At 42.0% G+C, this 22193-nt stretch overlaps 1 long non-coding RNA gene across 1 annotated transcript in view; it reads right to left on the bottom strand.

Annotated features, from left to right (window-relative positions):
• LOC126035729 (uncharacterized) overlaps positions 1–18229 on the bottom strand; it is a 102209-nt gene extending 83980 nt beyond the window's left edge. The window contains exon 1 of the long non-coding RNA XR_007505026.1: positions 17725–18229. This is a non-coding gene — a long non-coding RNA (uncharacterized LOC126035729). The remainder of the gene's footprint in view (positions 1–17724) is intronic.
• Between the last annotated feature and the right edge of the window lie 3964 nt (positions 18230–22193).

Here is a 22193-nt window from a genome sequence, read left to right as displayed (position 1 = left end):
CACAAATTATTTGCTCTTCTTCTTAGCCAAAGGGCTAAGGCAGTACCATCAGCAACTTCATAATAAACCCCGAAACAAGAAGCAGGTATTACAGCTCCAAGTCTGAGCAAACAGCATCAATGATTAAGACAGCTGTAACATGGAAGGCCTGGTAAGTGGCAGTGGTATAAGGCACTAGCAATTTATCAGGGCTCTCTTTCAAATGCTGGCATTTTCTGTGACTTGGATTTTGCCTATTATTATGAGATCATTACATCACCTATCACACGAGTGTAGCTTTGTTAACTTAGAAAGAAAAGCTGCTAGACAATATACAACACAAAGTTAGACAAGTGAGGGAAGTACACAGTGATGTCACAGGCAATCTGGAATCGGGCACCCGACTGGAATTCCTGGCTTTGAAAACCTCTCTCCAAATGACTTACCATCCTTTCACTAAGATCCAGCAGCAGTTCCCTCCTGTGCCTCATGCTCTTCTGTAGTCAGCCAAAGCCCACGGAGCTGCACTGCAAGCTTGAAGACCAGGATGCCAGCTTCGTGTCCTATTTCTGTCACCTAGTTTTTACGTACCGTTTCTTGCTAATCAAAAGGCCCAGTGATTCCTCCTCACACATCACACTTGAGTTAGTACGTCCAAGCATTACTTCTGCAGCGCTACATTTTCACGGATTAGCTGCTGAACCCTCCAGATGATGTACTGCTTTTCAAGAAGGGTGTAGTAATAACTGGCGAGGGTCTACAGCAAGTCCAAGAGGGTGCTCAACGATGTACAGAAGTCTGACTTCAAAGTATAAATTGAAAAACAGCCGCTTAACCTGGAAAGGGCAATACTGAAGAGAAATAACAATGTTTAAACTCTAAAAGGTAGCTATAAGGAAGAACTTTTGTGTGCATCCACTGCACACAGTTACACGGAATCATGGGGCTTAAATTACAACCTGAAAAACTTAGGGTTTGTGGCAATCTTTGCAACAGTAGTAATGATTACAGGAAACGTTTAAGAATAAATTAGGCAAGCATTTGTCAAGAATGGTACAGAAAGTTGATCATTCACCTCTAGAATGAGAGCAACACTAGACTATCTTCAAATGTTCTTCTTTCCCCACTGCTGTCCCTCTCTGTATTTCTACCCTCAAACACAAGCATCATCCCCAGCTCTGCACTTACAATTCTATCTGCATAGGCACATGTCTAGAGATGCACATTTATTTCTTCGTTACACACAGGTGAAGGAGAGTACTCATAGGTAAGCCAATTTACATAAACAGCTTCTGAAAGCTAAACACCTCAGCTTCTTGCAAAACGTTAACCCAACAGAACACCAGGAGCAGTATGTAAATCCTTGTTCCAAAACTGCATTCTCTTAAATCTTATGAAAACCATTTCTAACATAAAGCCTGACCTGACTGGTCTATTTTCTGACACTCCCCTTCTCTGTCATCAGGTACTTATTAGATAGTAAAACAACTGACGGGGCAAACACCATAACTAGCACAATAGCTGACTTCCGTAGCAGTTGCATATCATGCCTGAATAAATGTGAGCTTAGTAGGTGTATAGGTAGATACACATTCAGAAATGCACAAGAACTGAAAGGAGTAATCTGTAACTGGTAGACTAAGAACGCTGCAATAGCATGCAATGTAAATCAACATGCACCTATAGGGAAGGGAAGGGAAGTACAGAAACATTCTTCTGGATTTAAAAAAAACGAAACGCAGCAATGGTAGGAAAAGGTACTTGGAACGTGCCACTTTCAATCCACTGAAACAATGTCTGCAACAGCAGTAAGAACACTGGCAAACTACCTTCTCTGTTCCACAGGGCCTTGAAACCCATACGCATTGTCTGTTGCCAGTTGCCATTAGGAAACAAAGATATTAAATAGGGCAAATCAGAAGTAACTTGAACCAATCCTTCCCACCCAGCTATAAACCAGGACCATATACAGCCCTTGCAGACTACACAAGACCCTGTCTCATTCCAGCCACATCATTAGCACAAGCTGTGCAAACCCATGCAAATCAACAGGTTTTCAGGCATAAAAGCAGACTCCAACAGCAGTTACGCCACTTCTTACAACTGACAATGTCATACTTCCATCACTGATTATAGCACAAGAACAAAAAAGAATGGGTCTTTATTGTCCTTCATGAACTTGAGGGGCTGCAAGAAACCAGTGAAGTCACAAGCCTGGATTCTGTAACCTCGCTACCAGCACAATTTCCAGATCAAAGATCCGGCCTCCTGTTAAGATTATCAAACATAATTTTGAGTTCAGAGAACAGGTCATCACAACACTATGTTAGGTAGAGTATAAAACTTTATCATCAGATTCTCAGCTAGTTTAAGTCAATGTATTCTGTGTATTCCGCTGAAGTCAATGAAACTAAACACACTATCACAGGAAAGAGATATTTCAGCACGCCTCAGACCTGGCAAACTATCTTGAAAAATGCCCATAACTGTTAACACAAATTCTCTGCACTTCCCACGATCTCCCAACAGCGAGCAGTAGTAAGACCCTAACATTTACTTGCAACGTATTTCTTGCATAGCATTCATTTTTATTTTAATTTTAAAAGGGGCAACTAATACATAAGATTTTTGCAGCTACTCACAAAATATCAATAAGCAAAGACATTTGTTCCAAGACTTAAATTTCTTGTATAATTTCAAAAACTATCAAAACTCTGTAAAGTAAAATAGATACATTTACCTACTAATGTAGGAAACTACAGACAAACTTCAGGAAATGACCAAAGGTGCAGAGGATAGGCTAATGCCTATTAGCATTAGGTAGAAAAACAAGGTAGAAAAGGTAGAAATGCCTATTAGCATTAAGGTAGAAGAAGAAGAACAACAACAAAAAAACCCCAGAAGTTCTACAGAAAAATGAGCGAGCAGCCCCCAGCACTGGCAGACAACAGATTTTTTTTATCGCCGCTTCCTCCACCCCTTCTTCTTATCCCCCCACCCCCGTTTTTTTTTTAAAGGAAATAATTATTCTATTGTGAAACATACTGTCAGTGATGCAGTTGAAGCCAAAAGTTTAAATGAGTTCAGGAGAGGATTAACCGAATTCTAAGACATGTGCCAACACAAGTGCTATAGAAAGCATCTGCATCATGGTGAAATACAAACAGCTGCTCTGAGAACGACACATTATTCTTAACTAAATTTGCCTTTTACCCTGTTGTATAGTTACTAATGTTGAAAAGAGTCACTGCTGTGCAAGAAACTAAAACTTGCAGCGCTTCATGCTCGGGAGAGAACTGTGGCCCATCAGCTCGTGGCTGTGAAGTCTTACAACTTAACACGTTTCAGTTGCACACCAACAAGTTCTGAGGTGGACTGCTGACTGTATTCAATAGTCACAGCTTATGTAGGAGGATATGATAAACTTGACTTATTTGCCTTTAACCGATGCTCCAAATATTTTAAAGTCGTTCTTAAAGTAGGTTACTGGTTTGATTACCCTTCATACAAAACCCTCCTTCAAATGGAGGTTTCTCTTCTCTTCTTTTCAGATTTAAGGCATGAACAGAAATCACACCTGCATCATCACTGAAATCAGTGCCTATTTTTCAATAAACTTTAGCAGCATCAGAATTCGTCCTCAAGTACCGTTCATAAAGCAAATGCTTCATTCTTCAAAACTTTTTTTAGCAAAGGTTAGTAATGCTGTACCACAGACTCTCACGCCCAGTCACACATGTTCTTCCCGAGACTGTTACGCAGCTTCATATTTTAAGAATCGCCATCCTAACTGCGTACCTGATACTACTGGTTCTCCCCTTTTTAAAGTCTGATGTTAAGGAAAAGCTGCAAGTCCTACAAAACCAGGCAGACTTGCTTGTTCTTGCCAAAGAGAAAAAGGTTATGCATTATTGAAAAATAAGACTATTGCCTACCTTTAAGTATCCATAAAGCTATCAACATGAACCGTACGGTGGCTTGCTGGCATCGCTATTTGAACACGGGCATGCAAAATGTCCTTCAGTTAAATTCCAAACTCTATGAATTAATTGGTGGGCAATTCCCCAAGGATAAAACATCTATCAAAAGCCAACAGTAAGCCAGAAATCTCTTTCCGTTTCATAGGGTAAAAAAAAAAAATAAAATACAGTGAATCCTGAAAAAAGAAATAGATATTAGACAGGGAATGCCTATATAGTTATAGGGCAAGTAATAAAACATTTAGTGTTTTGATTTTTTTCTTTTTATTTATGTCATCACAATAGTTAGACAAACATGGAAACATTTGCAACAGCAATACTTGGGCCACTTTAAAATCTTGGTAACACTGAAATACAGGGCAGCAAAAGCTAATGATGTGGGGAGGGGACTTTAGGTCTTATTATTTTCATACACATTCACACACACACACACATATATCTATATACACACGCACACTCCACAACTCCACAGAGCTATCTTAACTATGTCTGCCAGTAAACGGAAATAGTAGGCAGAAAGGAACCATGTCCATACTAAGACAGTTAGCTGTGTCATAAAACTGAAGATCACTGCAACCAGTGCCATCTTAAAGAAGAAGGAAAAAAAAAAAAACCACCACCAAAAAACCTGAAAGGAACCATCACTGTGCATGTCATAAGCATGAAGTTATTTTAACCTGGTGACTACTCTGCTCTATACTTTAAGCATCATGAAGTTTTTATGTGTTTTTAAAGTCTAAGGTTATCATTTTAAATGGCCTACTTGTAGTGGCAGTCCAAGTAGCATTCTGGAGAACACCACAGTGCCCACAACTTCTACAGGTCAGTGCAGTATGATCAAGCACTACATTTCTAGGGGAGGAAAACAAAAAACCACTACCACTCATTTATTCAATTGAAAAGCTTATTACCTGCACTTCCAAAGCAACAGGCTACAGGAACACTGAATGCAAAGTAAACCAGACCCATCTGGAATTGTCTGACGTATCAGCTCCAAGTTACACATCTTTCATTTTGTATTTTAAGGGATTAACAGCATTTGGATGCACAGAAACCGTCTTTACAGTGATGTCTGCAGACCTCCGAGTCATAAGTTAAAAATGTCTTCCTAAATTATAACAGTATTAGCACTTCCTCTGAAAGGAGTGAAAAAAAACACAACCAGGGAAGGAGGAAGTGACACAACACCGAGGGGTTTTTTCCCAGAGATCACAAAATCCTGAGAGAACAAGATGCTTGTGCTATCAGAATAAAAATCCCCAAAGAAACAAAAGAGTTTACCTTTCCCTTGGAAAAGTTACCTTTGAGTCAAGATCCGCTCTTTTTCTCTCCCAACCATGAAATCTCTCTTCAGCTTAAGACTGTCTTCTACTGCAGCAGAAATTTAGTGCACATGCTGGAACCTGGACAGAATCTTATTTTAAAAAACAAACAATACAATAGTACTACAGTGGCTAGAAATCTTTTACATATTCTGATGAAAAGACTCAACTTATTTCTAGGAAATAAAGTGTTTGGGGCCAAAGCCAACGCATGATGTTCATGTAAGGTTAAATTTTTATTAATTTTTATTTTTTTTTAAATTGATATATTGAAAAAAGCTGGAGAAGGAAGCGGGGACAGAAATGAAAAACCATTCAGGGAGTCAGTGGTATAGACTGTCACCATGCAATCTCAATATTGTAATTGCAGATCACATAGTCAGAACAAGCCAGTCAAAAGTAGCACACTCCCTGGGAGAGGGGCGGGAGTCTCTCCCCTTGTATTTCAAGCCAAGACCCAACTAGCAGAAGGCAGCTTTTCTGTCAGATAAAGCAAGGCAAAAGGATCATGTACAGCAACTTCCTTGCAGCCTCTTGCTCCTGAGCACCCTTCTTCACCTCTTTCTTTCTTTCTTTCTGTCTTCTGGTGATGGGAAGGCAAAGCATGTTCTGTTCCTGTGAGCCCATACGGCTTGTCCCTATAGTCACAGCAGGCACCTGTGATTCCTCTCCAAAGACATTTACGCATAGAAATCAGTTGAGTGGTGTGTTACGGAAGCATAAGCTGCAGTGGACGTGATTTTGAATCAGTTAATTTTGTGCCCACCATGACAAAATAAAACCAGCAATTTCTTACTTTATAGAAATTCTCCTAAAGTAGTAGTTGTCCCCAACAGCTGTCAAGTTTTTGTATCACAGGAGAACAAATGCAGCCAAAAGAACATTTTCTCTAAAAGGACCACTCCGAACTACACAAGCAGGCAGGCACAGGCAGCTCCCAATTTAATTAAGCGTATGTACACAGCACCACTTAGTGGTGCAAGCGGAGTCACTGCTGACAGGAATGAGAAGCTTGAACACCAACCTTCCCGCCCCGGCCCCCTGGACAAGAACGATGTCTGGTCTGTCTGTCCTCACTCGCAAAATACCACTACAATGCCTTTACTACAAGAGAGTACATCTGCCAAGCAAAACAAGTCCAAGAGTGCTGAACCTCAAGGCCAGCAGAACCAATGGCTGCTGAGCATCAAACAGATGCATCCACTCTGAAGAGCTTTCAGAATTCTGCAGCACTCTACCACACCGTTTCTGGCAACACAGCCTGAAGCAGGGTTTAAACAAATGATCCAGCTTAGTATCTGCCTGTAGTGCAAAGAATAGCAATCTCTTGGCCCACGATTTGGGTTTTATATAGACTTGGGCCATAAACAAATGCAACAGATGTAGAAAAACTGAAGACCGACAGCAACTGGAACGTAACTATTCTTTTTCCACTCCATCAACCCGTTGGAAAACTCACTCACTCGTGCACTTACGTAACAGAGCACAAAGAGAACAAAAAGAAAGGCTTTTATTCAGAACAAATTAGTGTGTCTTTACAGGAAAGTAACGGTTTCAACTTACAAAACCAGCATCATCATTAGTGATGCACCTTTCCTGAAGGGGAAATCCTTCTCTTTTATCAAATGTCAATTCCAAGAGTCTGTAAACAAAACAAACAAGCAACCCGCACCATTACCCCAAAAGCTCTGTTTAGATTACATACACACACACAGACACACACACATATATAAAAACCATGTCTTCACAGACGACAACTGTATCAATTTATACTTCAGGTCCTTCTCCTTCAGGAACCACCTATAAAAGACGACGACAATTTTGTGTTTGTGCCATAGGTCTGAGTTTTACAAACCCATACATGACAGTTCTTGCTTTACAACAATTTAGCAGATGGAGACTTCACCGGTAGACCACAAAAGCGGTTTTTCGATTCAATATTATCTTCCTCTCCCAGCAGTGGAAGCCAGTTATTGCCAGAGAAGCACAGGACAGAACCTCCAAAACACAAAGAATGCTTAACAAAACACAAAGGAGTTCCTAGATAACAAACATTTTGGGTTTTGTCTTTGGTATTCACCTCAAGGAAATGATTCTGTCTAGAAACACTACAGCTCATTTTTAAAAGGACAAAGAACATCCTTCCTTTCATGAATAATTTCTCCAATTGCCGATTCCTCCCCAGACTGGGAAGTTGGTTTTCCTCTTTCCAACTTCTATCAGTAAGCAGAGCTCAAAAACTGATAAAGAGCCTGAACCCTTCTACAGGCAGCAGGGAGTAATTTTCCAGGGAAGAAAGTAGAGAACTGAACAACAGAAAAAGAAACACAAAAGCAAAAACATGAATAAGGGATAAAAGAAGAGGATAACCATTGCTTTTACTGATACGTTCTTAATAATTAGCTGAGCACTTCTAAAGAGGAAGAACTTTGCTGCTTTCAGGACCGAAGTAAGAAAAAGTCTAAAGCATAGTCTTCCTGACGTGGGAAGACGTGTCCGCAAGAGAGGCACAAGATCCGATACAGAAATGTATCTACGTCTCGCTGAAAATTTGCACTCTAAGCATCACCAGCTTCTGCTTCCAGGGCAGTATAACACCAGCTTAACCGGAGGGTAGTAATTTTACCCCACACAAGAAGTCAGAACATGCACTATCCTTTAAGGAGGCAGAACAATAACCAAAGCAGAAAGAGGCTTAGAAATTAAGGCAAGATGGCACTTGCTCAGACACACAGTGAGGAGGTGCAAGGTGGGTAAGACAGCAAAATGGAGATTGTTCCTCGTTCACACAGAGCTGATTTCGACTCGAGTTGGTCGTCCTCTCCTCTTCCCACAAAATTAGGAATGCTTTTACGTAGGAAGTCCTGACTTTGTAGCCATCTATGCCGACAAACAACAAACTATTCTAGGTCTGCTCTTGTGGTATTTAGGAAGTCGCAGAATTCAGCTTAGGGATGCATAATCACAGTATTTAATTACTGTTGCAGTACTGACCTACCTACACCAGCAGATAATAAACTAAAAATCATAGTGCTTCTGATTTGGTATAAGCCAACAGACCTCCAGATTTTTTTCAGAGCACGTAAAGGTACAGCTCTCTGGGCATCACATGGTAATCATAACTGCCAAATGACTTGACAAGCTTGTAAACATCCAAACTGCTGCAAACACATCTATACATACAATAATGGATAAAACGTAGATGCATTCCACCTACACGCTTATGCAGGCAAACACTCGTGAGTTAAAAGCCACTGTATGAACCAGCTTACGGAGCGCTTAACAAAGCCAGTGATTCCCTGGCACACCTGAAGACCAGAAAAACATTCACCAAAATAAAGTTAGGGACATGCTCTTTTTTTTTTTTTTTTTTTTTTTTTTCCCTTCCTTTTTTTTAAAACTGTAACATGTACCAAGACAGCAAGGTCACTTTTCCAGCATCATTCATACACACATATGCCCCAGAAGCTACTTGAAATTACCTTGTGTAATGGAATTGTCTGGAAAGCTCAGCTTAAAGTAGCTGAGCTCAGTGACTGATTGATTTACAGGTACAGAAAATAAATCCATGCAGCATTTTAACAAGGACGACTTACCAGTGTTATGTTATTTCCATTTAGCAAAATCTGGTCTAGCTTTGTGATTTTTCTGCCCTCAGACGGAATCTCACAGAAGCAGCCTTAAAAAAAAAATAAGTAAGAACACATAACCAGGGACAACAATTCCAGTTTTGATTACAGAATAAATCTCTACATTAAGATGGCAGTTGTTGCAACTAAGAAATAAATTGGCCATGCTGCAGCCCGATCTTGACAAATTGACCGCCTGGATAAAGAAAGCTATCTGGCAACTAAACAGATCCATTGTACTTTTCTGCTCAGTGCACCTAAAGATACAGATTCACCCTCGAAATCTCGGCAATTTCTTGAATACCACCAACACTCAGAACAGGTTTCAAATGGCAACGTGGCAGGACAAAGTAAAAAATACTTATCCTTGATAAGTCTGCTAACTTTCTAAACCTTTGCCTAGACCTTAAGGAAATGTAAAAACAAACTACTGCAAAGTTCAAGACGCAATCCACGCAAAGTTAAGGCTATCAAGTAGGAACCTGATTACGAGTATAAATCATGCAACAGCTACTCTATGACATGGATGTCCTGAACAGATCATCCTCTACAGTGTAAGCCCAAGGTACAAACCCTTCAGCTGGCAAGTATTCCAAAAACATAAAACCTCTTTGCTTACAGAGCTTACACAGTATTTTTCCCCAGGAAACCAAATGTTCAAGAGGAACAGGAGGCAGAAACAACACCTGCAATTCTGTAACGTCTTCTAGCACTGTACCTGAAAATCCAGTTTCAAGGAAAATAAGGCCCCGAATTTAAAAATAAAACTACTTCCAGTTATTTCCATGTCACACTGAGCTGTGATTTTACCTGTAAAATAAAAAAAATCAGAACAAGACAACTGATCCATACAAAAAAGGCTCTCCTATCCGGTGAACTCAAACCTCTCAAAAGCAATAACATCACTGAGCTGGAGCATAAACTGGACGGCCTTAAACACCTCCATCAAAGGATACGGACAAAGTCATCAAGTCCTAGAAGCGTTCCCACAATTTCTGATCGCTCTTCATCACAACGTGAACGCGTGCGTGGACCTACGCATTTGTCCACAAGTTCTGTAGATTGAAAGGCACAAGATATTGCTTTGCAGAACATACATGTTTTCCAGCAAAAACCTTAACGCTGTGGCGGCAAAAAAAGTCATTGCTGCGGGCACTGGTGAAAAGCACAGAAAGAAGGCGAAAAAAAGAGACAGGAAAAAAAACACAGTAAAAAACCCGCTTCCTCAACTGCTGCCGGTAGGTACCTCCACAAGTTCCTGCGGCCGCAAGAACACGTTCCCTCCACCGAGAACCTCCCTCCACCTCGGTGCCGCCGGGCCGCAGCACATCACCGCGGGTCTGCCGAGCGCCAACGCTCGTCCCCAGCCGGCCTTTGCAAACCTCATTTGCCCGGAGCCACCCCCCCCCCCCGCTCGCTGCCCGCGCCGGAGACCGGGACGCCCCAGCGCCTCTCCGCCGCCGCGGGCAGGGGCCGCGCCGCTGACAGGCCCGGCCGCGGCTCCCGAGCGGCGGGAAGCCCCGCGGCCTCAGGCGGACGCCTGACTGACGAGCCCGGAGGGCCGCCGCGCCCGCAGCCCCGGCCCGGCGAGGATTTTTCCCTCGCCGGCCAAGAACGCTGGACGCTGCGGCCAGACCCGCGCACTTCACCGCGGCTGCGAAGGCGACGGGCTTCGCCGCCCGCCACCGCGGGAGGGTGGCGCGGGGCCGCCCGGCTCGGCTCGGCCCGGCCCCGGCCCCTGCCCGCCGGCTCGGCCCGGCCCGGCCCGGCCCAGGCCAGGCCCCTGCCCGCCGGCTCGGCCCGGCCCGGCCCAGGCCAGGCCCCTGCCCGCCGGCTCGGCCCGGCCCGGCCCAGGCCAGGCCCCTGCCCGCCGGCCCCCCTCGCCCCATCCAGCCGCTCGCCCTCCCTCGCTTCCCGCCGCCTCCGCACACAGCCGCAGCCCCACGCTGTCCGAGGAAACCCTCACCTGATGGCAGCCGCCACCTCCGCACAGCCCCGCACCCCCGGGGTGAGCTGAGCTGATGGGCTGAGCTCCAATCTCCCCAGAAACCTCTGCCCTGACACCAGAGTCTCTTAAAACAGTTTCTGACCTCTTTTGGCACGTCACAGGATAGTAACCCAAACCACAAGACCATGTCTCTCCTACTTTGCTCTGTTGCAGAAGAATCTCAGCTTACAAAGCACATCAGTTTTCTGTAACACAGATAACCAGGGTTCACACAGTCAGACTTCATTTAGAAGGCCACAGAACGAATCACAAAGGGACCAAGTATCTTATCCTTAAACATCCTGTTTACAGACAGCTATGTTACCTCCAAGTGCTATGAAAGTTACTTTCTCTAAAACTATCTTCCATTTAGTTTTCCTTTTTTTTTTTTCTTTTTTTTCTTTTCTTCCCCTGTAAACAATCTTATAGCTTAATCCTTATAGGATTTTTTTCAAGTTTTGTTTTTTTCTAACGAGTATCAACACATGAAAACTCTAAATAGTTTCAGGAAGGTCAGTATTTGCTACAGTTGCACTTGATCCAACATCCCACCTTTTTTTTCCAACAAGCAAATGAGTTCAACCAAGTTTCATTCAAGAGCCATACAGGAGAAAGTACAGATTCTGCTCTGTCTGCTAACAAGCAGGCGAAGGAGCTGCTACCAATTTGAATACTATACAGGCTCTGCTGTGCCCATTTTGAACTGGGGAAGAAAAATAGCCCTTCCTGTTTCAACATTTAGGTCCACTTTTTCTCATTTGCAAAGCAGATCCGCTGCCTTGGGAGACTGACCAGAATTACCTGGAACAAACATTATTTTTGCCTAGGATCTGTTTGTTAGTTGAGAAAACAGTCACTATGTCCCTGTGATAATATATTACACGATTTCATCACTACATTTCTGTCTCAAGGGGCCCAGTTGTATTTTATTTTCTCGTAACACAGTATCTATCTAATTCCTGTCTCTGACTTAAGAGATGAGCAACATGCAATTTCTTCAATGTCTACTTATCACGTGAGGAAGTCAACAAACCTCTTTTCACAGTTACAAGCACTTTTCAAAGACGTGACAGTTCCCTCAGGTCATCAACTGACCCTGAACAAGCTGGAAAATATAAAGGGATCAATAAATGTGAGAAAGACCTTTGGTATGAGGGAACCCAGACAAACCGGTGTGTAGGGTTTAGGGATTAATCCGTGCGGGGCCCGGACGACGAAACACCAATGTGATGATTAAAGTCGCCAGTTTATTGAGCTTAGCTAATCATTTTTATACAATTCTCTAAGTTGGTGAGAGACTTTGATTGGCTACTACATGCAAGCACTTGGTGTCCACACGCACAAGCATAAGCGGTGATTGGTTACATCGTACTGTCCACGCGCATAAGCGGTGATTGGTTACATCGGTACTGTCCACGCGCACAAACATAAGACATAATTGGTTGTGTTAATTAGAGCATACAAGACTTGTCTTAGTCCAATTGGTCAAGATAAGCCCCTGAATTGAGGTTGTTTGTGCCAAGTTCCCTTTATCGTGGAATGTGCACCTGTGTTTTCCTAATTGGGATCTTTCTTCTTCTATCTTCTTATTTATTCTGTTCAAGGCCTTCTAAAGGCGCCTGGAACAATCTTGTGACCATGAGCTATTTTCAGGTCCAATAACTAACTTCCATATAACTGAACCCTACATCTCCCCCTCTCTCGCCTTTTTTTTTTTTTTTTTTTTTTTTTTTTTTTTTTTTTTTTTGAATAGCATATTGCTGTCTTGTTCCGCAAACTTAGCCCAGCAATCAGTAGGTGTCAGTTTTATGTGGGTGTCCCTACAGAGGCAACTATGGTTTTGCTGCACACCAGCCTGATGCTCTTCGGAAAATCCCGGTATTTATACATTTTCAGAGGAATGGATTTTAGCACACGTGGCCAGCGTGTGCCAAAAGCCACCTCAATTAAAAACCTATGACACATGCACTCGCTGGCCAGGCGCACTGCACAAGTCATAGTTATCTTATCAATTCGTTCATGGGCTTTGTGATGCGGCCGTAATGCACTGAGAATTTTAATCTGTTACGTTAGCTAAGATGACCTACGCATTAGTTTTTGGCTGAGGTGGAATTTGTATTGCCGCACCATCTATGATGCTTCAGGTGATGATGGTCGCATAAATCAAACGGAAGTCCATCAGGGGCTGGCACCTGTGAAAACATAAGCAGAATCTCGCCCCAAGGTTATTAATGAAAAAATGGACCTTCCCATCGCCCTATTTCTAGATTCTTAACTAAGTCTATGACCTTATTTCTAATTTCAGTAATTTTTTTTTTTTTATTTTTTTTTTTTTTTTATGAACGACTACATATCAGGTATCTGAAAAATACTTCCACACTCGGCTTCTGTGAGTAATGTTTCGCTGCGGACTGATTAACATTAAACTATATATATATATTTACTTATTCTCTACAGCACTTATTCTAAACTGCTTAGCCTCTATACAATTAGTTATAGGTTAGTAGGTTAGTTGATTATGATTAGTTGAATGTCTGTTACAATGGTAAAAAAAAAAAAATTTATTTTTTTTTTTTTTTTTTTTAATTTACTCTCTTTTCTACCCACTCGCACTAAAATACATATTCAAAAACTATATCATACTCCATGTTTTTTACATGCATTCTTGATCTCCACATTGACTGCCGGTCTCCGTCGTGATTTGTCTAGTCGGTCTATCTAGGGCTTCAGGACCTGCTGACGTCTCTGCTGCTTCTTGCTCTTGCTCTTCTGAGTTGTCTGTGGCATCTGGTCGCTCAATCCACGGCTTGACCCATTTCGCCGGTATCCAATGGGGTTGTTCGTTACCTGTGGAAACACAAGCATACCCTCTTCCCCACGTAAATAATTTGCAAGGTCCTTGCCACTGCTGTAAAACCGGATTGAATACTGAAACTTGCGGCTGATTTTTATCAACATTTTTGTTCCCACACATATGCCTATTAATTGGGATCTGATCCTCAGTACCACGTGGCTGCAGCCAATTCAAAACATACAGTGCTTTACTTATTAACTCTTGGGGAGTACAGTGCCGCATATCTTCCCCCATTTTTAAAATGTTTAAACAATCCTTTAAGGTCCGATGTGCACGTTCAACAATAGCTTGACCAGTGGAATTGTGGGGTACGCCAAAATTATGAGCTACCCCCCACATCTGTAAAAATGTTTCTAATGACTGTGAGCGATATCCCGGGCCATTGTCTGTTTTAATTTCTGTTGGCACTCCCATGGCAGCAAATGCTGCCAAAAGGTGCTTAATTACGGCTTTAGCATTGGTTGATATATGAACAGTAGCCCACATAAGGTTCGAATATGTGTCAATAGATACATGAATAAATTTATATCTCCCAAAACTGGGATATTCCGTAACATCTGTTTGCCAAATTTGCAATGGTGATAATCCCCGGGGGTTCACCCCCTGTGGTTGTAAGTTTGGAATATTCGCACAGTCTGGGCAAGCAGCAAGAATAGCTCTGGTTTGCTGCAATGGAAGATTAAATTGTTTACTCAGTGCTTTTGCCGACTGATGATAAAATTTATGGGATAGTAGTGCTTGTCCAAACAAATCAGGTTTGGGTGTATTAAAATAGATGTTTGCATTGGCTACTACCAGCTGATCCGCGCGCGCATTACCTTCCACAATGAATCCCGGCAGCGTTGTATGGCTACGAACATGATCGATAAAAAATAAGTCTGTCCGCTCTGTTAGTAACATCCATAATTTCAAAAGTGTCATAAACAGCCGCTTATTGTTTACAGTTTTTAGTAGGGACCTATGCATACGTTTGACTATCCCCACGACATATTGAGAATCTGAAATAATGTTGACAGTTGTTTTATCCCATTTTTTAAAAACAGAGCATACGGCTAATAGCTCGAGCACTTGTACTGACCCCTCTGACAGAATGACTTCGGATTTCCAGGATCCGCCCTGTAAATATACAAACCCTGCTTTACCTGTCTTGCTGCTAGCATCAGTAAAAACGGTAATGGCTTCCAGCGGCTTATTGCTGCAAATAGAGTGCGGTTCCATTGTTAACATTGTTTTAAATAATGGGGGGGGGGGGTAGTGATTATCTATTTCCCCCTTGAAGTCCAGCAGAGCTACTGCAAGGCAGTCATTTTTCATCATGGCATTACTCACAATATCAAGTGACATAGGTAAAATGATTTTGTCCATTTGCCTCCCTGAAATTTGTATCGCCCTTACCCCTGCTTTTTGAATGCACATCCCCAGAGCTTCAATTCTAGTGACTACCGTTTTTGACATGCTAGCAGGCAAGAATATCCATTCTAGTATTACCAATGGGTTTTGTTTTTGTTGCTCACCCCACTGACCCAAAATTCCCACAACTTCCTTATCTGAGTTACATACATACAAATTTATGGGCAAATCAGGGATATATCTGCCAGACATAGATGATGTGATTTTCTGCTCAATTGCTGTCAAGGCTTGCTGCCCGGGCGCACTTAGATGTAGTACAGAAGTTAGGCTATTGCTGCCCCGCAATAAGTCCAACAGTGGTTGTAAGTCTGTATTGGTGATACCACAATAAGGCCGGATCCACTGCAGGTCTCCGACAAGTTTTTTGTACATCATGTACATTTCGTATGTCTTTGTGTAGCGATAGCTTTTGTGGATGTACAGAGGCTTCTGCAACCTCTCACAGACCCCAGGAAAGTTTGACCGGCTGCTGTTAGTCCGTGCCAGCACAGATCGAGGCTGCGTTGCTATGTGTTGAGGGCACGCACGTCTCAAATGCCCTGGTTGACCACACCGATGACACGCGGGGGGGTCTTTGTATGGGCCGTAGTCTCCTTTTCCCTGTCGCACCATCAGTCGTAATGCTACCGCGAGTGCTACAGCGTGAGCTTCAGCATGTATTTTAGCTTTCTCTTGTTCTTGTATTATAGTAGCCAAATCCTCGTTTGCATTATTTGAATCAGGGTATATGCTAGGTATAATTTGTTCATGTTGAACGGTGGTATCTGGGGGCTGTTTTCTCATAGGCGGATTTTTACTCACTCCCTGATTCTGTAGAGTTTCCTTTAATCGTACCGTTAGGGAGGCTTGGGAACTGTCAGATGGCTGATTAATATCGGCAGTCCCAGGGAGTGGAGCAGAAGTCAAGGGCACAGGAGCAGGCGGACAAGCTCCAAAAAGTCTCTCTCGCTGCATTATGTTTTTCTCCCCGCTTTTCCCTTTTGCTTGCGGTTGGAGAGAGAGAGCAGCAAAAGCAGACACAGACGTTTTACGATCTGCTTTCATTTCTTACAGAGTTGTCTTAATCAATTTCCATAAAGTTGCAAGATCTTTAACTTCTTTAGACCCGTCACTAATTTCATCCCATAGGGAGGTTCCGATAGCTTTCTGGGTACTAAGCTCAAAAGCTGTACCCACACTAATTGAAAGGTTTCTGTCCTTTTTAATATTTTTCTCTGTTTTTTCAACCAGCCTCATAAATATCTTTCCGGCTGTCTTTTCCCTCGCAGATGCTGCGAAACCCTTGCCGCCCTTTTTATCAACGTAAGCTTACGATTTTACCTGCTTTTCCCAAGCAGTGTCCTGCCTCTCTCGAGCAGTGCCGGTGCTGTCTTTCAAGCGACCGTGGTCCGCGGCAATTCCCCCGCCTTTTCAGTAGCGTTGCCTCTTGTTCCTCTTCGGATCACGTCGGAGGTCGCCAAATGTAGGGTTTAGGGATTAATCCGTGCGGGGCCCGGACGACGAAACACCAATGTGATGATTAAAGTCGCCAGTTTATTGAGCTTAGCTAATCATTTTTATACAATTCTCTAAGTTGGTGAGAGACTTTGATTGGCTACTACATGCAAGCACTTGGTGTCCACACGCACAAGCATAAGCGGTGATTGGTTACATCGGTACTGTCCACGCGCACAAACATAAGACATAATTGGTTGTGTTAATTAGAGCATACAAGACTTGTCTTAGTCCAATTGGTCAAGATAAGCCCCTGAATTGAGGTTGTTTGTGCCAAGTTCCCTTTATCGTGGAATGTGCACCTGTGTTTTCCTAATTGGGATCTTTCTTCTTCTATCTTCTTATTTATTCTGTTCAAGGCCTTCTAAAGGCGCCTGGAACAATCTTGTGACCATGAGCTATTTTCAGGTCCAATAACTAACTTCCATATAACTGAACCCTACACCGGTGCAGCAGCTTTCTTCCCTATGGATTGGAAGAGAATGCTGTTTGGCTGCTGCTTATACGGATAATCCACAGATTATTTGCTATTCTTCTTAGCCAAAGGGCTAAGGCAGTACCATCAGCAACTTCATAATAAACCCCGAAACAAGAAGCAGGTATTACAGCTCCAAGTCTGAGCAAACAGCATCAATGATTAAGACAGCTGTAACATGGAAGGCCTGGTAAGTGGCAGTGGTATAAGGCACTAGCAATTTATCAGGGCTCTCTTTCAAATGCTGGCATTTTCTGTGACTTGGATTTTGCCTATTATTATGAGATCATTACATCACCTATCACACGAGTGTAGCTTTGTTAACTTAGAAAGAAAAGCTGCTAGACAATATACAACACAAAGTTAGACAAGCGAGGGCAGTACACAGTGATGTCACAGGCAATCTGGAATCGGGCACCCGACTGGAATTCCCGGCTTTGAAAACCTCTCTCCAAATGACTTACCATCCTTTCACTAAGATCCAGCAGCAGTTCCCTCCTGTGCCTCATGCTCTTCTGTAGTCAGCCAAAGCCAACGGAGCCGCACTGCAAGCTTGAAGACCAGGATGCCAGCTTCGTGTCCTATTTCTGTCACCTAGTTTTTACGTACCGTTTCTTGCTAATCAAAAGGCCCAGTGATTCCTCCTCACACATCACACTTGAGTTAGTACGTCCAAGCATTACTTCTGCAGCGCTACATTTTCACGGATTAGCTGCTGAACCCTCCAGATGATGTACTGCTTTTCAAGAAGGGTGTAGTATAACTGGCGAGGGTCTACAGCAAGTCCAAGAGGGTGCTCAACGATGTACAGAAGTCTGACTTCAAAGCATAAATTGAAAAACAGCTGCTTAACCTGGAAAGGGCAATACTGAAGAGAAATAACAATGTTTAAACTCTAAAAGGTAGCTATAAGGAAGAACTTTTGTGTACATCCACTGCACACAGTTACACGGAATCATGGGGCTTAAATTACAACCTGAAAAACTTAGGGTTTGTGGCAATCTTTGCAACAGTAGTAAGGATTACAGGAAACGTTTAAGAATAAATTAGGCAAGCATTTGTCAAGAATGGTACAGAAAGTTGATCATTCACCTCTAGAATGAGAGCAACACTAGACTATCTTCAAAGGTTCTTCTTTCCCCACTGCTGTCCCTCTCTGTATTTCTACCCTCAAACACAAGCATCATCCCCAGCTCTGCACTTACAATTCTATCTGCATAGGCACATGTCTAGAGATGCACATTTATTTCTTCGTTACACACAGGTGAAGGAGAGTACTCATAGGTAAGCCAATTTACATAAACAGCTTCTGAAAGCTAAACACCTCAGCTTCTTGCAAAACGTCAGCCCAACAGAACACCAGGAGCAGTATGTAAATCCTTATTCCAAAACTGCATTCTCTTAAATCTTATGAAAACCATTTCTAACATAAAGCCTGACCTGACTGGTCTATTTTCTGACACTCCCCTTCTCTGTCATCAGGTACTTATTAGATAGTAAAACAACTGACGGGGCAAACACCATAACTAGCACAATAGCTGACTTCCGTAGCAGTTGCATATCATGCCTGAATAAATGTGAGCTTAGTAGGTGTATAGGTAGATACACATTCAGAAATGCACAAGAACTGAAAGGAGTAATCTGTAACTGGTAGACTAAGAACGCTGCAATAGCATGCAATGTAAATCAACATGCACCTATAGGGAAGGGAAGGGAAGTACAGAAACATTCTTCTGGATTTAAAAAAAACGAAACGCAGCAATGGTAGGAAAAGGTACTTGGAACGTGCCACTTTCAATCCACTGAAACAATGTCTGCAACAGCAGTAAGAACACTGGCAAACTACCTTCTCTGTTCCACAGGGCCTTGAAACCCATACGCATTGTCTGTTGCCAGTTGCCATTAGGAAACAAAGATATTAAATAGGGCAAATCAGAAGTAACTTGAACCAATCCTTCCCACCCAGCTATAAACCAGGACCATATACAGCCCTTGCAGACTACACAAGACCCTGTCTCATTCCAGCCACATCATTAGCACAAGCTGTGCAAACCCATGCAAATCAACAGGTTTTTCAGGCATAAAAGCAGACTCCAACAGCAGTTACGCCACTTCTTACAACTGACAATGTCATACTTCCATCACTGATTATAGCACAAGAACAAAAAAGAATGGGTCTTTATTGTCCTTCATGAACTTGAGGGGCTGCAAGAAACCAGTGAAGTCACAAGCCTGGATTCTGTAACCTCGCTACCAGCACAATTTCCAGATCAAAGATCCGGCCTCCTGTTAAGATCATCAAACATAATTTTGAGTTCAGAGAACAGGTCATCACAACACTATGTTAGGTAGAGTATAAAACTTTATCATCAGATTCTCAGCTAGTTTAAGTCAATGTATTCTGTGTATTCCGCTGAAGTCAATGAAACTAAACACACTATCACAGGAAAGAGATATTTCAGCACGCCTCAGACCTGGCAAACTATCTTGAAAAATGCCCATAACTGTTAACACAAATTCTCTGCACTTCCCACGATCTCCCAACAGCGAGCAGTAGTAAGACCCTAACATTTACTTGCAACGTATTTCTTGCATAGCATTCATTTTTATTTTAATTTTAAAAGGAGCAACTAATACATAAGATTTTTGCAGCTACTCACAAAATATCAATAAGCAAAGACATTTGTTCCAAGACTTAAATTTCTTGTATAATTTCAAAAACTATCAAAACTCTGTAAAGTAAAATAGATACATTTACCTACTAATGTAGGAAACTACAGACAAACTTCAGGAAATGACCAAAGGTGCAGAGGATAGGCTAATAGGCTAAGGTAGAAAAACAACAACAACAAAAAAAACCCAGGAGTTCTACAGAAAAATGAGTGAGCAGCCCCCAGCACTGGCAGACAACAGATTTTTTTTATCCCCACTTCCTCCACCCCTTCTTCTTCTCCCACCCCCCCTCCCCTTTTTTTTTTTAAAGGAAATAATTTTTCTCTTGTGAAACTTATTGTCAGTGATGCAGTTGAAGCCAAAAGTTTAAATGAGTTCAGGAGAGGATTAACCGAATTCTAAGACATGTGCCAACACAACTGCTCTAGAAAGCATCTGCATCACGGTGAAATGCAAACAGCTACTCTGAGAACGACACATTATTCTTAACTAAATTTGCCTTTTACTCTGTTGTATAGTTACTAATGTTGAAAAGAGTCACTGCTGTGCAAGAAACTAAAACTTACAGCGCTTTATGCTTGGAGAGAACTGTGGCCCGTCAGCTCGTGGCTGTGAAGTCTTACAACTTAACACGTTTCAGTTGCACACCAACAAGTTCTGAGGCGGACTGCTGACTGTATTCAATAGTCACAGCTTATGTAGGAGGATATGATAAACTTGACTTATTTGCCTTTAACCGATGCTCCAAATATCTTAAAGTCATTCTTAAAGCAGATTACTGGTTTGATTACCCTTCATACAAAACCCTCCTTCAAATGCAGGTTTCTCTTCTTTTCAGGTTTAAGGCATGAACAGAAATCACACCTGCATCATCACTGAAATCAGTGCCTATTTTTCAATAAACTTTAGCAGCATCAGAATTCGTCCTCAAGTACCGTTCATAAAGCAAATGCTTCATTCTTCAAAACTTTTTTTAGCAAAGGTTAGTAATGCTGTACCACAGACTCCCACGCCCAGTCACACCTGTTCTTCCCGAGACGGTTACGCAGCTTCGTATTTTAAAAATCACCATCCTCACTGTGTACCTGATACCGGTTCTCCCCTTTTTAAAGTCTGTTGTTAAGCAAAAGCTGCAAGTCCTACAAAACCAGGCAGACTTGCTTGTTTTTGCCAAAGAGAAAAAGGTTAAGCATTATTGAAAAATAAGACTATTGCCTACCTTTAAGTATCCATAAAGCTATCAACATGAACCGTACGGTGGCTTGTTAGCATCGCTATTTGAACACAGGCATGCAAAATGTCCTTCAGTTAAATTCCAAACTCTATGAATTAATTGGTGGGCAATTCCCCAAGGATAAAACATCTACTAAAAGCCAACAGTAAGCCAGAAATCTCTTGCCATTTCATAGGGTAATAAAAAAAAATAAAATACAGTGAATCCTGAAAAAAGAAATAGATATTAGACCGGGAACGCCTATATAGTTATAGGGCAAGTAATAAAACATTTAGTGTTTTGATTTTTTTTTAGTTATTTATGTCATCACAATAGTAAGACAAACATGGAAACATTTGCAACAGCAATACTTGGGCCACTTTAAAATCTTGGTAACACTGAAATACAGGGCAGCAAATCTAATGATGTGGGGAGGGGACTTTAGGTCTTATTATTTTCATACACATTCACACACACACACATATATCTATATACGCACGCACACTCCACAACTCCAAATAGCTATGTCTGCCAGTAAACGGAAATAGTAGGCAGAAAGGAACCATATCTATACTAAGACAGTTAGCTGTGTCGTAAAACTGAAGATCACTGCAACCAGTGCCATCTTAAAGAAGAAAAAAAAACACCAACAACAACAACCAAAAAACCTGAAAGGAACCATCACTGTGCATGTCATAAGCATGAAGTTATTTTAACCTGGTGACTACTCTGCTCTATACTTTAAGCATCATGAAGTTTTTATGTATTTTTAAAGTCTAAGGTTATCATTTTAAATTACCTACTTGTAGTGGCAGTCCAAGTAGCATTCTGGAGAACACCACAGTGTCCACAACTTCTACAGGTCAGTGCAGTATGATCAAGCACTACATTTCTAGGGGAGGAAAACAAAAAACCACTACCACTCATTTATTCAATTGAAAAGCTTATTACCTGCACTTCCAAAGCAACAGGCTACAGGAACACTGAATGCAAAGTAAACCAGACCCATCTGGAATTGTCTGACGTCTCAGCTCCAAAGTTACACATCTTTCATTTTGTATTTTAACGGATTAACAGCATTTGGATGCACAGAAACCGTCTTTACAGTGATGTCTGCAGACCTCTGAGTCAAAAGTTAAAATGTCTTCCTAAATTATAACAGTATTAGCACTTCCTC

Source organism: Accipiter gentilis, chromosome Z, assembly GCF_929443795.1.
Source record: "Accipiter gentilis chromosome Z, bAccGen1.1, whole genome shotgun sequence".
NCBI classification, from domain to species: Eukaryota; Metazoa; Chordata; class Aves; order Accipitriformes; family Accipitridae; genus Astur; species Astur gentilis.
The sequence above is the reverse complement of the archived record's forward strand: the minus strand, read 5'-3'. Positions and strand labels throughout refer to the sequence as shown.